Source organism: Saccoglossus kowalevskii, chromosome 4, assembly GCF_978046115.1.
Source record: "Saccoglossus kowalevskii chromosome 4, keSacKowa6.1, whole genome shotgun sequence".
Taxonomy (NCBI): Eukaryota; Metazoa; Hemichordata; class Enteropneusta; family Harrimaniidae; genus Saccoglossus; species Saccoglossus kowalevskii.
The window spans coordinates 26846690-26860723 of record NC_140644.1 but is presented as its reverse complement, the minus strand read 5'-3'; the positions used below and the strand labels follow the sequence as shown (position 1 = coordinate 26860723).

General features: G+C 35.2%; 1 long non-coding RNA gene and 1 pseudogene across 1 annotated transcript; one reads left to right on the top strand and one right to left on the bottom strand.

Annotated features, from left to right (window-relative positions):
- Nucleotides 1-2460: 2460 nt before the first annotated feature.
- Nucleotides 2461-3894, bottom strand: LOC144355084 (uncharacterized). Its single transcript, XR_013421122.1, has 2 exons — nt 3807-3894; nt 2461-2631 (listed from the first exon to the last, which is right to left on the bottom strand). It is a non-coding gene; the product is annotated as an uncharacterized LOC144355084 (long non-coding RNA).
- Nucleotides 3895-6570: 2676 nt separating this feature from the next.
- Nucleotides 6571-11264, top strand: LOC146747237 (uncharacterized; annotated as a pseudogene).
- The last annotated feature ends 2770 nt before the right edge of the window (nt 11265-14034 follow it).

Below are 14034 nucleotides of genomic sequence, written 5' to 3'. Positions count from 1 at the left end.
ATAATTTCACGAAATAATTCACACTATACAATATCAACATATCTTATTTCTTTGTTATTTGTATATCCAGTGATGGCGAAGGCATTTTGACTTTTATTTGCATTATATTTGCTTTGTACATGTATGTGTATTTGGAAAGAGGAATATTTATCAACTTGAAGATAATGTCATTGGTGATGTCATCCAATAATAAACACGAAAGGTGAGTGTTGAATGCAAGACAATATAGTCGAATCTACCTAACCAACATACACAATATACAGCTAAACATCCGAAAGTATAAACATGCTTCTCCACTGTAAGCTGTCGTGATTCCCAATTTAGCACTTTCTTAGTTGATACTGTGCTACCAAAAAGAAGTGAATTTTTAACTACGATATTTTATAGCTAATCTTTCACAGACAAACACATGTTACAAAAAGTGGATTTAAACTTAATTTTTTTTATATTCTCTTTTACACATCTCACTTCTTTTTATTTAATATATTCCCAATTATAATTAGATTGATATACAAGGACCAAGTTGCTCTTGGTAATAGTAGCCACACGTCGTCAGAAAAGAAAAGCAAAGGCGAAATAAAGAAACAGACAGACAGGGCCCTGGTGGAATATCTCAAGATGGAATACGCAAAACAACACTGTAATTGCAAACCGGAAGCTAACTTTATATTTAATAAACCTTACAAAACAGGAGGAAGTACCGTTGGGGCTGTGCTATATAGAAACGGGTTGAAGCATACTTTAACAACTGCACTTCCTGCAAAAATCAATTCATCATAGTTACATTCTGTTAATGGTTCGGAAGTACTTGTTTGTGCATGGATATTTAATCCATGCACAGGTTTATGGCTTATAATTTCATCTCAAATCATATAGATGATTATAATTATGAATTGTTTAAAAAGTTCATACTGAAAACTGAACGCGAAGCCCTGATGTTGTGGTTAATGTAAAAACTTTATGTAAAGCCATTTACAGTACACACTCATCACTAATATATTTAGGATGGTCTGAAATATTCTACAGGGTTACTTATCGATGGGCTTAAATATTACAATAATATGATTCTATCATTTTTGCTTGCATAATGACACAGTTTAGTCTATGCAATGTTTCTATACTAGCAATGAATACTCCTGCAAACTGCACACAATAACAACATCGTGATTCCAATTTGAGTCACACAATCTAGTAATTTGAAAATAAGCACTATTTTATCACTTATGGGTTCCAACAAGCATCAACGAAGAGGTATCACAAAAGCTGGTGGTTTCAAGAACTATCAGATATTAGATTCTGAACAATGGTCATGATGATATTACAGTGCGTCGCGTTGGTATCTATAAAACACGCAAAGTCGAAAAGAGTGAAAGAGTTGGGTGTGAATGACAAGTTATTACTGTGGACAGGTGAATTTAAACATTTATATTGCTGTGATATGTGTCGCTGATAATTTCAAAGCTCAGATGTTGGAAGAAAGCCTCATGTCTTGAGGTTTGCCTCAAAATAAAGAGTCACGTTAGGAGATTGGAGCGATTTATTAAACATATACAGATTGTGGATTGCCAATTTAAATTTGGGAAAAATACACCATTTGATCAATGCATGCAATCCCCATCCATGTGTTACATGATCTGTGCGATTTAAAATTGGTTAAGACTCCGCACACGAGGTGATACAAACATTGAATATTATTGGGTATTCTGGTTGAAATTTTATCTGACCCAGAAAGTGGGAAAGGATATGATTGAACAGATTGTACGTTTTATATTGTGAACTATTTTTAGATAAAAATATAATTATATGCATTTTGAAACGGATACATTTGCACGTATCTCACAATAATGTAGTATCAGGTAGTGGGGTTCGGATTTCCCATGTCATAATTATCCTTGTAGTAAATACAGGTTGGCAAACATGACAGTTGGATGAGTGGGTGGGTGGCGCTTCAATACATGTTAGTACTAGAATAAGAACCGAACTGGCAACGAGAAGAGAATAGGAAAGAACTGAACTTTAAAAAGAAATAAATGAACAAAACTCTACAAGTGAGAAAGAAAATGCCAAAGCTGAAAGAGGAAAGACAGAAAAAAACTGTTAAAATTGAACAAGGAATGGCCGAAAGGCAGCAAAATTTAAAAAAGAAAGGATTTTACAAGCAGTTACCATTTAGAGGACATATGCCGCACCAATCTGATTAAAATCTGATGTAGTGTACGGGCTTTAATTATTTTAGCTATAAACTTATTTTTATTTTATTTTTTATTACTTTTGCTATTAATGCCCTTTTATTATTTTACTTTCATTTTGGTTTTGTGATTTTTTTTTAAATTCCGCCCTACCTGATCCGACGCCTATGTTAGCCCCCTGTTTATACAGGCTGTCGGTTGCCTACTTTTCAGTGTATACGGGCAATCTTTCTGTACATTATATTTTGCCCACTTGAATAAACCAATAATAGACAATTGCTAGTATATTTTTATTTGCAAAAGAAATTCCACAGCATTTTACAATTTTTGTCATTATATTGAATATTTTTTTCACTTCCAACAAATGTGTACACTTCCTGATACATCTTCGCTGCCAAGGTTCGTTCATTCAGTCATCGCTTCAATTTTACATCATAATTATCTAGAATGGAAGCAAAAAATAAGTAAATCGTAATGATTAGAACACTGTAAACAGCTATAGAAAACAATGCAAACTGATTATAAATTGTATAATGGTCACCGGCCCACGGCATCAACGCAGACAATTGGAGCAAAAAAATATTTCCTGATCAATTGCAATGTGTTCCAAATAAAAAAATGTTTTATTCCAGTCCAAATCAGCTCAATTACTTTAATAAAGAGTTATTGTATAATGTACAAAATGTTGATACAATTTGATGAATATTTACAGCTACGGCTTCAGTACCGTGGACGATTTTGGCCCGATCTTCAACAAAACATCACCCGTATCCAGGGCAGGCAACTAAGACACAAGTGTTTGGTCGAACCGGTGGAAACAAAATCGTCACTCCCAGAAAGCTATGCAAAATAACGATCTAAAGTTGAACCATTCGAGCCACAATATTAACATAATAGTGACTTTCGTTGCATTTGACAATGATAAACTCGCCGAAAAGCCGTGTCATTCTCGGTCGGTATAATCCGCCATTTTATTTGAGTCTGTTTGGTACCTGACTCTGCCGGGTGACGTCATCATGTGCGCTATAGAAGGAGGTCTGTGATTCGTTGACTAAAATCGTCGATAGTGGGTCTCGTTGAAATCTCGTTACATAGGCATCGGGTCAGATGTAGGTAGGGCGGAATTAAAAAAAATCACAAAATCAAAATCAAAGTAACATAATAAAATAAAAGGGCATTAATAACAAATATATTAAACAAATTAAATTAAAATGAGTTTATAGCCAAAATAATTAAAGCCCGTACACTACATCAGATTTTAATGACGCACAAGCAATTAAATTTGAGCAAGGAAAGGCCAAAGCTGTGAGAGAAGGAATAAAACAAGCAAGCTGTTCAAATTGAGCAAGAAAATATAAAGTGAGAAAAAAGGGATTGTACAAGCCGCTTAACTTGAGTAAGCAAAGTGTATACATTTTGGTGAAGTTAAGAGAATACAAGTGGTAAATATGCACAAGTTAACACAAACCAAACATCCAAAATACCGCCTGTAATGAGTAAAACAGACAAAGGGTACCTCTCAGTTTGATGCCACAGTTGTTCACATGTTGGGCATGAATAGAACGACTTTCATGCAATTATTAACAGCCACTAGCGGGATTAAGTTGGCGGACTTACCTCCCTCATTTGATTCCCTGACTGCTCCATATCATCGTGCATTGTCATACCACCCGCAACTACCATAAAACACATCCACTGTCTCAACCTGATGGGAATTTGTAGGAAAAGGTGGCAGAACTAGATATGTCCATTGCTGAGGGCTTGATCAAGGAACAGAAAGTGTTGACACGACGTTTTTCGATGTTTCTATTCAAAAGGATTGGAAACTTCACCAGTATATGTCATACTTGTGTACTAGCTGTTGGTACAGGGAAACAAGATCCAAAAAAATAGCTAGAAGTTGTGGTATGATGAGATTACGGTTCTGTTGTGTAATATGGTAACTATACTCGACCTCACAGGGTTCTGGAAAATACATGTGACCATTACCACTCTGGGACTTTTCCAATATTGTTATCCTCATTTGGACTGAGATGGTCCAAGTACGTCTAACTGCACAACGCGAACAGTTCTGATGGGTTTTGAAAAGAAGGTTGGTCAGTGGAGAAGATCTTGATGTTCAGTAAGACTTGGCAAGCCCATATGAAGCGAATCAACGCACACATTCCCCGATTTCACAGTTGCCTCTTAAGGTTTTGTTATAATATTATGATGATGTTGTTGTGTTCTTAGTAGAACATGCTAGCTGAAAAGTGAGCCACGCAGAGTCATATTATGCAGTAATTGAAAAGAAATGCATTGTATTAGTTTGGGGAATAAAAACAACCGAGCTAAAAAATTATAATATAGTAATTGATGGTTGCAGAATGTCTGTGTAGTATAAACCCATGTTACAACCTAGAGTTAGGCGCATTTAACACAACACAAATATCTGAATGTGGACTGTGCTACATGTCACATCCAGTATTTAAGGCAGTACAGTGTGTTTTCGCACCCGTGCTGCTCAGGGTTTTACCCAACGAAGATGGTCGATGCTTTGGGTGACTCTGAAATTCATGTACAACCATAGTCATTTAACATTGAAGTTAAACCAACCGTTTCAGTTATTGTACTATGCTAGTTAATCTAAAGAAATTAGCATTTTCCTGGCCAGTTTATTTATATGATACTTTACAAATATATATGAATATTTAATGGTTTCCCATCTTGTCTCACGACCGTTACGGACATTCATGTGGTATATGTAGTGCCTCTTACTAACCAGTATCCGCGTTAGTGAAATGTGAAGGCTGCGTTTACCATGGAAATAATGCAGAGGCAAGTTATACTGCCAGATACGAGAATCCTACCAAGCATAAATTGTTGTACTTAATAAACTGTGGTTTTACGTAGTTCATGTGTGAGTTCATATCTCTGGTGCTGCACGAATTGTGTATTTTTGAATTGGTTAAGAACCCCATACGAGGTGATACAATTAGTGAAGTTTGTGGGGTGGTTCGGGTTTTGAGTTGACTCTGTGACACAAGTATGTCGAACAAATTTTATTTTCAGAAGTTATTTAGTTAACTCCCAGCAGAGAACAATATTCAAACTGTTCAACAACATTTATTTAAACAGCCATGAAAACACCAAATAGGATACATTTTTTTCAAAGTTAATATTGGTTCATAATTGATTAATTAATGATAATAATTCATAATTGATTAATTAATTAATTGTTTAATTGAAAAAAGTGGAAATGATTTATTTAGGAATTTTCAATGTCTGTTAAATGATACCAAGAATAGTAATATGTTACAGACTAGACCTGGAAAGCAGAAAACTAGGTACAAGTGTAACCCTCTCATATATTAAGCTGATATCTTCAAATACTTTCTGAGCTTGATGTATGTCTAGTATGTCGACAAAATACACTAGTCCTCAAATTTATTTAGAGATACGCAGTCGCATCACTTCCGGGCTTCAATTGCGAAGTGCAGAACTATTTCACAAGACAACTATATACTGTAATCACCCTATGGGCTGATCATTGTAAAAAAAACATGTTTGTACTAACCTATAAACTGATGTAACAATGACCATAGCTTCTTATGCATATTGCCATGTGTAAACTTCTGACTTGTCCAAAGCTGTTTTCATTGGACGTCGATATACACGGTATGGATCTGATATTGTTTTGCCAACTGATTGCTTTCGACAATTGTTGTTATCGACTAAATTATTGCTCTCAGTATTGTGACAGGCGTGGCAACATGCTTGTTTAACAGTCAAACGTGATATGAATGACAACTATATGCCAAGAAACTTTTCATCATCCAGCATCACAAATTTACGAATAATTTGAAAGAGTAGTTCTATTAAAAAGATATGTTACTTGTGATAAACTCTTATTTTTATTTTTTTATTATTACATTATTTATTGTTGATATTAGTTGATTGATTTGTGATTTTTTCGGTTAAACTTTTCTACTTGTAAGAAATATTTGTTATTTTTCTCACCGTACTTATACCAATTACTACGGAAGCGTATTAGTGCCATACTCTTAGCAAAATAATAAAAAAAATCTCGTTATAACGAGTTTATTTTTCTCGTTATAACGAGTTTTTTCTCGTTATAACGAGTTTTTTCTCGTTATAACGAGTTTATTTTTCTCGTTATAACGAGTTTTTTCTCGTTATAACGAGTTTATTTCTCGTTATAACGAGTCTTTTCTCGTTATAACGAGTTTATTTTTCTCGTTATAACGAGTTTTTTCTCATTATAACAAGTTTTTTTCTCGTTATAACGTGTTTATTGCGCCCTCAGCGTTTATTTTAAATATGAATGTATTTCTGGTTCATTGGCATGCTTTTATGTTTTATGTAAGTTTTCTGGTCTACAATGGCAGATGATGATAAGTTCAACCAGTTTTTACGAGAACGCGGAATAGATGAAACAATAATAACAGCGCTAGCCAGAGAAAAGGTAAGTCTGGGGAAAGTGAATTGAATATTTAACAGATGTGTGTTATGTTTATGCTCCGTTAATTAGCAAGCAAATTTGACCCCGAGGCAGTTTTGCTGTATGGGGGCCGGACAGCACGCGACACTTGGCGGGAATCAGACGGAACTTAAATAGTAGACGAGAGAAATACGAGAGAAATCGTGTCATTCGCGGGGTTAGGGTCTTTTAACCCAGATGGTAGGACCAGTGTTTAGCTTGTGTCGTGGATGAGCTGAAGCTAGCAGACACTCCCAGTAGACAGTAGTAGACAGTGGAAATTAGCAGACATTAGACAATGTTCAAATGGCCAGATAGTTACAAATACATATTCCCATCAAATAATCATTTTTCACGATCAGCATAATGTATAATATTATAATAAAAACACATAGTGACTACAACTTATGATCAAGCAACTTAAACACCAAAAATTCAACACAGAGGAATGCCCAATAGAGTGTAATAATTATACAGAAGCAAATTTATTACCAACTATCTGTACTGAACAACATGACTTTGACCCGTTGACCCCTACATGTCAGGTCTAGCTTATTTCAGGGTGGATATACATAATTGAGGACAGATATATATTTCATTACAGAACGTATAAATATGATGAATACACATCTGAATGAACTGATTTAAAGGCCGGAGGTTATCGTGCGTTATCCAATTTCGAGTAAACAAATAATATATTTTACATGTGTTGTATATGTCGCTATGATACCCATATCAAACATGACACAGCGTAACGACCACCAGACTTTAATACTGCAAGTTCAGAGAAATATGATTGACCTTGACCTTTTGTGTTTAGGTTCTGTGACGATATAGCCTGAACCCCATATTATGCCACGACCAGTTTTCATCAGGTTGACAAGCAATTGTATAAACACCGTAGCCCTTGTGGCTGTAAAGTAACATCCCAAAATATTGTGTTTTTCTTTATCCTGTGACATGTGGCATTATAGCCTAAACTGTATTTTGGGGCTTTATAACCATGAACTTTGACCTTTTACCCCCCCCCCTCCCAATATAACATGTCCCGTTTCCTTCAGGGTAAATGTACATGCCAAGTTAAGCACCTGAGGCTGAGATGTTATAGCACGAACTGGTTTTTTTAATGGTTCTTGTGACCTTGACCTTTGACCTGTTGACCCCCAAAATATATCACGTTCTATTTTCGGCTGGGTGAATGTACATGCCAAGTGTAAGCACCATAGGTGGTCTTGTTTTTGGTGTGAACAAACACACATACGTACATACACCCATACATACATGCACACATACATAGATACACACAGACGGCACTGAATGCCCTACTTGCACTGCCTCTCGGGCAACAGTAATAATTAGCATGTTTTCAGATATTAATTTCAAAATTATGCTATGGTCCTAAAAAATGTACCCTAGCAGACACTGTTTTTAATACACTAATTACACTCAAAATTGGTGCACAATCTGGGAGATTTAGTGTTATTAGTAAGTTACACACAAAGTTTCTTACACAATTGAAATGAATTTCGGATAGACGAGTTCCATCTTTGTGTTCGTCTGTGCACTCGGAGCCATTTCTTGAACATGCTTTGACCGATCTCATTCAAACTTTACCTAAATATAGTGTATGATGATGTACAGATGCAGAAAGATTTTCGTTGTCATTTGCTCAAAGTTTTAGTCATCAAATTTGCTTATTTATTATGGTTAAACATGTCCGGAACTGTTTCTCGAAGATGAACTGGGTGATTCAAACATTGGATAATGATCATGTTTATTATGTTACATTTTGAGATTTTACATTTTTCCATGTGCGTGCTGATTCCTCGCTACCAGTATTTTTTTGGTGGATTCAGTTGAAACATTGCACAGAAGTACTATACTGGTTGTGTTGTAGGTATTGCACAGAAATTGTCATGAGAGGGATAGGGATTATGTAATTTAGTAAGACTTGTTTTATCATATTTTTGACTCCCGTGTGCGAAGCACAAAAAGGAGTCTTTGCAATGCGCAGATTCGATTAGGTTTTGGTAATAATCTATGCATATTAATTACCTAATTTGCATTATAATTAGCAAATTTTTAACTGTTTCATGACTGTTTCACTGATATCTAAAGAACCAGTCGTTGGATTTTAATGAAACTTAGTACATAGATGCTCTGAACTAATGCGCAGACTTGATTAGTTTTAGGTGAAAATCTGTGCATATAAATTAGCTAATTTGCATAATTAAATCAATTTTAAGCTTTCACAGTACTAATTATTCAATTGGTACATAAATGCTCTAGGTCAATGTGCAAGCCTGATTAGTTTGGGGTTAAAATCTACTATTTCCATAATTAGCATAACAATTTATAATTTTTTTATTCTAATCACATTTCAATGAAACTTGGTACATAGATGGTCTGTTACATTGTCTCTTGTCTCCAATACTCTCAGTACATGAGAGTTCTTTCTAAGCTTTCTTTGATTGTTCATTTGTTTATTGCACTAAATAAATAATTATTATTCAAGTGAGAGAATCACTTGTTTTTCTGTATGGCTCAGTTGACTTGATTTTTGTATCATATTTATTTTATTTCAGATTGATAGTAGTGTTATCAGATTCATGGATGATGAACAACTAGCCATGTATATTAAACAGTATGGTGATAGACTGGCTATATTCCAGTTTTGCAGACGAAGCGCTCCTGAAGCCAAACGCAAACAACTTCTCTTTCAGAAGCTGAGAAAAAAAATGAAACTGAAATCAGCTACATCATCTGAAAAAAGTGATTCTTCTGATGATAACAAAAGTTTATTTTGTCCAACCCGTCAAACAACCGCTAGTAAATTGGTTGGCAACCTAAATGCCAAGAAAAATTACAGGCAAGTTGAAATTGGTTGGATTATGAAAGATGTGAGCTACAGTAAGCATGTACGGACCAAGCAGGGTGGTGGTACAAGGAAACTAAAAGTTCATAAAAAAGCCAACAAAACTGACTTGCTCAAAGAAGGACTAAGTCTGTTTTTCCCACATGGACAATCAACGAAGGGACCAGAAAGTGATTTTGTGTTTGACATCTGTGGTTTCACGGAAAATATTGTGGATGAGAACATCACTGTAGGACAGATGTTCATTGAGACAAAACTGACTTCACTGCGTTTTTATTTAGCCAGTACCCGTAAACCACGTACACAAAATAAAGCACAAGTTTGCAACGTTGGGGAATCTCTTGGTTCAAATGACGTCAATGCAGTTGAAGTGAAGCAGTGCATCTCTTGTATGCAATCCAATAGTATAGCTGTTCGCATGATGTCAGTGTACTCGTAAGTGATGATGTAAATGGTATGGCAGATACAGTACAACCAAGTGGTGATGATGTGGTGAGAGGTGATCCAGTGTCGTCACCCAGTGGTGATATGATTGTCGGTGATCTTGGCCCGTCAACCAGTGGTCATGTGATGAATGATGAGCAAGAGCGGTCAACCAGTGATGGTATTAATGCAACAGGATTAGATTTACATGTATATGATAGAATTCCTGATGAAGATGATAGTGAAATTGAATTTGGCCATTTGAGTCCTTCAACCACTGACCATAATGCCACTATCCCAGCAGTAACTATAAGAACTATTCGTGTGCACCGTGGAAATGTTTTGAAGGAAATGATAAATGCATTTAATGATGATTCACTGCGAGTTGGAACTGACATAATTACTATTGAAATGGTGTTACCAAATGGTGTTACTGAAGCTGGCGAGGACACGGGTGGTGTTACAAGAGACTGTCTGTCTGAATTCTGGGATTCTTTTTACGAACAATGCACTATGGGTTCTACATATAAGGTTCCATGCATTAGAAATGACTATGGCAAGGAACAGTGGATGTCAGTTGCTAGAATAATAGAATTTGGATGGAAACAATAGGGATATTTCCCAGTTAATCTGGCTCCACCATTTCTTGAGCATTGCTTTTATGGTTGTGTTCATAGCAGCATAGCTGAAGCATACGCTTTATTCTTACCAGAGTCAGAGGCCCAAGTGATTCAGCAAGCGGTTAATGATTTCACCAGTGTAGATGAAGATGAATTGACTGATATACTTGATAGCCATCAGTGCAAATCATTACCTACATGCCATAATATAGCTACTATTGTAGATGAGATAGCACACAAAGAAATGATACAGGAACCTATGTAGGTTATTGATTGATGGCAACAAATGTTCAAATGTATGCCATTATCATATGCTGAGTTGTCAGAAATATATGGTAAAGTGAAACCTACAGCACGAAAGGTTTTGAAGATTTTGAAATTTCCAGACAACTTATCCTGTACAGAAAATGAAGTTGCCAACCATCTGCAAAGATTTCTACGTGGACTTGATGAATCCATGCTGAAGAAGTTCCTGCGATTTTGTACAGGTGCAGATTTACTAATTAAGGATGAAATATCTGTGCAATTTACTAGTTTAACAGGGCTTGCACGCAGACCAGTTGGACACATGTGTGGATGTGTTCTTGAACTACCAAGAGTATATGACAACTTTTTGCAGTTCAGATCGGAATTTAAATCAGTTGGATGCAAATGTTTGGGTGATGGACTTTGTTTAGATTGTTGTCCATCTTATATAACATAGTGTTCTCAGGATGCATTAATACAGTATAAAATACGGAAATTAAAACCATTTATGGATCTTTGCCCTTGGTTCTCAAGATATTGCGTATTTTAGTAGTCTTAATTTAGAGTATGGTGATTGGCCATTTTTAGTTCGAAGAGAAATACTCTCTAAGACAGGGGGCCTGACATATGTGATGCCTAAAGACGTCATTCCGATCTTAAGAAATAATATATGAAATTGTCTGAAATTGTATGTGTGATATCGTATGAGCAATTCCAAATGTATTTCTGCTTATAGTATTGTTGCCATGGCAACACTAAGAATTATGGGTCAAAATAGTGGTCATTATGTTAAGTAGGTTTTCACATGTAAAGGTCAGTTGTTTTATCTTTATCATTTATATGCCAAAAAGTATGTGTCATAATGACCATAATCACAGAAATAAAATGTTGCTTATTGGGTCTCTGTGTGATTAATGTTGGCATTGCAACAATTGTATAGGCAGAAATACTGTAGTTATTACTCAACACACAATTTCCATCAATTTGATTTATTATTAGCTATGGTTATTAACATTTATTTCAATTTTGGCATTATATGAGATGATGTCCGACCTCTTTATAGCATACTCTAAATTAAGCCTACTAAATATATGATATCTTGAGAACCAGGAATGATATCAAAGATCTGTAAACAGTCTTTGTGTCCTTAGTTCATCATTTATTACATGCAGTTAGTAAATAACCACATTTACCTTTCTTTTATTATTGGATGTGTACTGTTGACAGTGTTTATGTAGTATTGTAAGATAATACTAGTGATAGAATACATAGATTATGTGTATGTCAGTTGGCATGAATTGAATCTGAATTTGTCAACAAATTATTTTGTCTCAAATTCAGATCAAAAGTGCATCTGCTTAATTTGCGTAACGTCTGCCACATTTGGTTATGTTTAAAAAAAACATATTTTCTAATGTTCTGAGTTATTTTAGCAAAATAATGCGCTTTTAAGGAACATAATCAATGTATACTAGTAGGTATTTGGCTCATGTGTGTGCGAAGCACAAAACACGAGAGTTTTGCAGTTACCCTATCTGTGCGTCACACTTGCCTTTGTCTAATGCTATCTTTAAAATGCTTTGGTCAATGTTTACCAACTTAGCCTGAATAAGCTATACATTCATTTAAAGAGTTGAAAAAAGTTTTGTGCAATTCAGTACTAATTAGGTATTTTTTTGAAGTTATTTATTATAACTGTATGGCTTGTTCGGGTAAATTTTGTGGCTGCCTCTTTTGAAGAAACCTCCACAATTTGGCCTACTTTTATATATCTTGGCATCCACAACACTAACAAACATTATGTTTACATGGTGGGCGGCTATAGTAGGACCAGATGTTTTTTTCCTAAATTTGGGGTGACCTTGGATGACCTTTGACCTGTTTTTACATATCTTCAAATCTAATCTTCAAACAATTACTTGCAGGTTTGGGGACAACTATTTGGCAAAACATTTCTCAAAAATGTTGTGATGGTAATTTGATGACTTTTGACCTTTTACATATCTACGCATCTGCAACATTTGCGTGCATAGTAAAGAGTTTGGAGGATTGGGGACTATTTGGCATAACATTTTTTCCACAAATTGACATTAGGTGACCTTTGACCACTTTGCTACTACACATTCAAAGTTTTCTTTGATGATATATTGATATAGATGACAGTATATTGTTTTGGTCTATACAGTTGTAGTGTAACTGCAATTGGCTATGCATAAAAGCAAGCCTTGATTCAACTTCAGAGCGAGTTAGCCAACCTACTATACTATCATGTGTTTTCAAGGAAAAAATTAGTTACATTATTATCCCACAACATGTAGGTGCTGCAGGGGATATTATGGATCCAAGTCCATATAGAGTAATATTTGTGACTTCAAACTTAGTGTAGTTATTGAACTTATGGGTCCAGTGCTGTCAGCATGTAGTGTGTGTGATATTTTGCATATTTGCATATGTTTTCATATTTTAATGCTTGTTGACTAAGTCATATCTTTCATTTCTCTGTCGATCTTCACTTGGTGCTATCATGGGTGCGGTGGCGACAACATATATTGTTGGTGCTTATTTGCATATTTGCATATATTATTCCATAATTAGCGTCTTTACCAAGTTTTTATCATATAACTTCCTGGTTTATGCACCGATGAAACCTGTTGTGCTTGGTGTAATTGTGACTACCATGGCGATGACGTAGAAAATGTATGCTAATATACGTCTATGCACATATTAATAGCAACAATCCTCCCTACAAAAAAGCCGGTGGATTTCTGATCGCTTTCTTATTCGACATTGTTGATATTATATTATACCATTGTTAGGGTTTTTCAAAGTAAGTTATATACCTGTGTAGTATAGACAAATATATCTTTATATCACGTTTTATAAACATTCTTCTGTTCATGTTGTTATTATGAGTGTTATCATTAAATCAAAGTTTGGAATCTTGTTTTTAGTTCACCTCTGTTCGTGTCATGTATATTTAGTGAAACCAATGAATGAAAACGACATAGATTCGTGCACTGAATAACGCAAGCAAAAGTCAGTGTGAGATAATTACTTGTGTTGTTGAAGATTATACCATGAATTAATAAGTAATATTTGTGAATGGCACTACGTTAATTGAGAGTTGTTTATTGCCCATGATGATCCCTTCACTACAGAAATCCAACATTGAATCTCAATTGAGTACTTCGTTATCTAGCA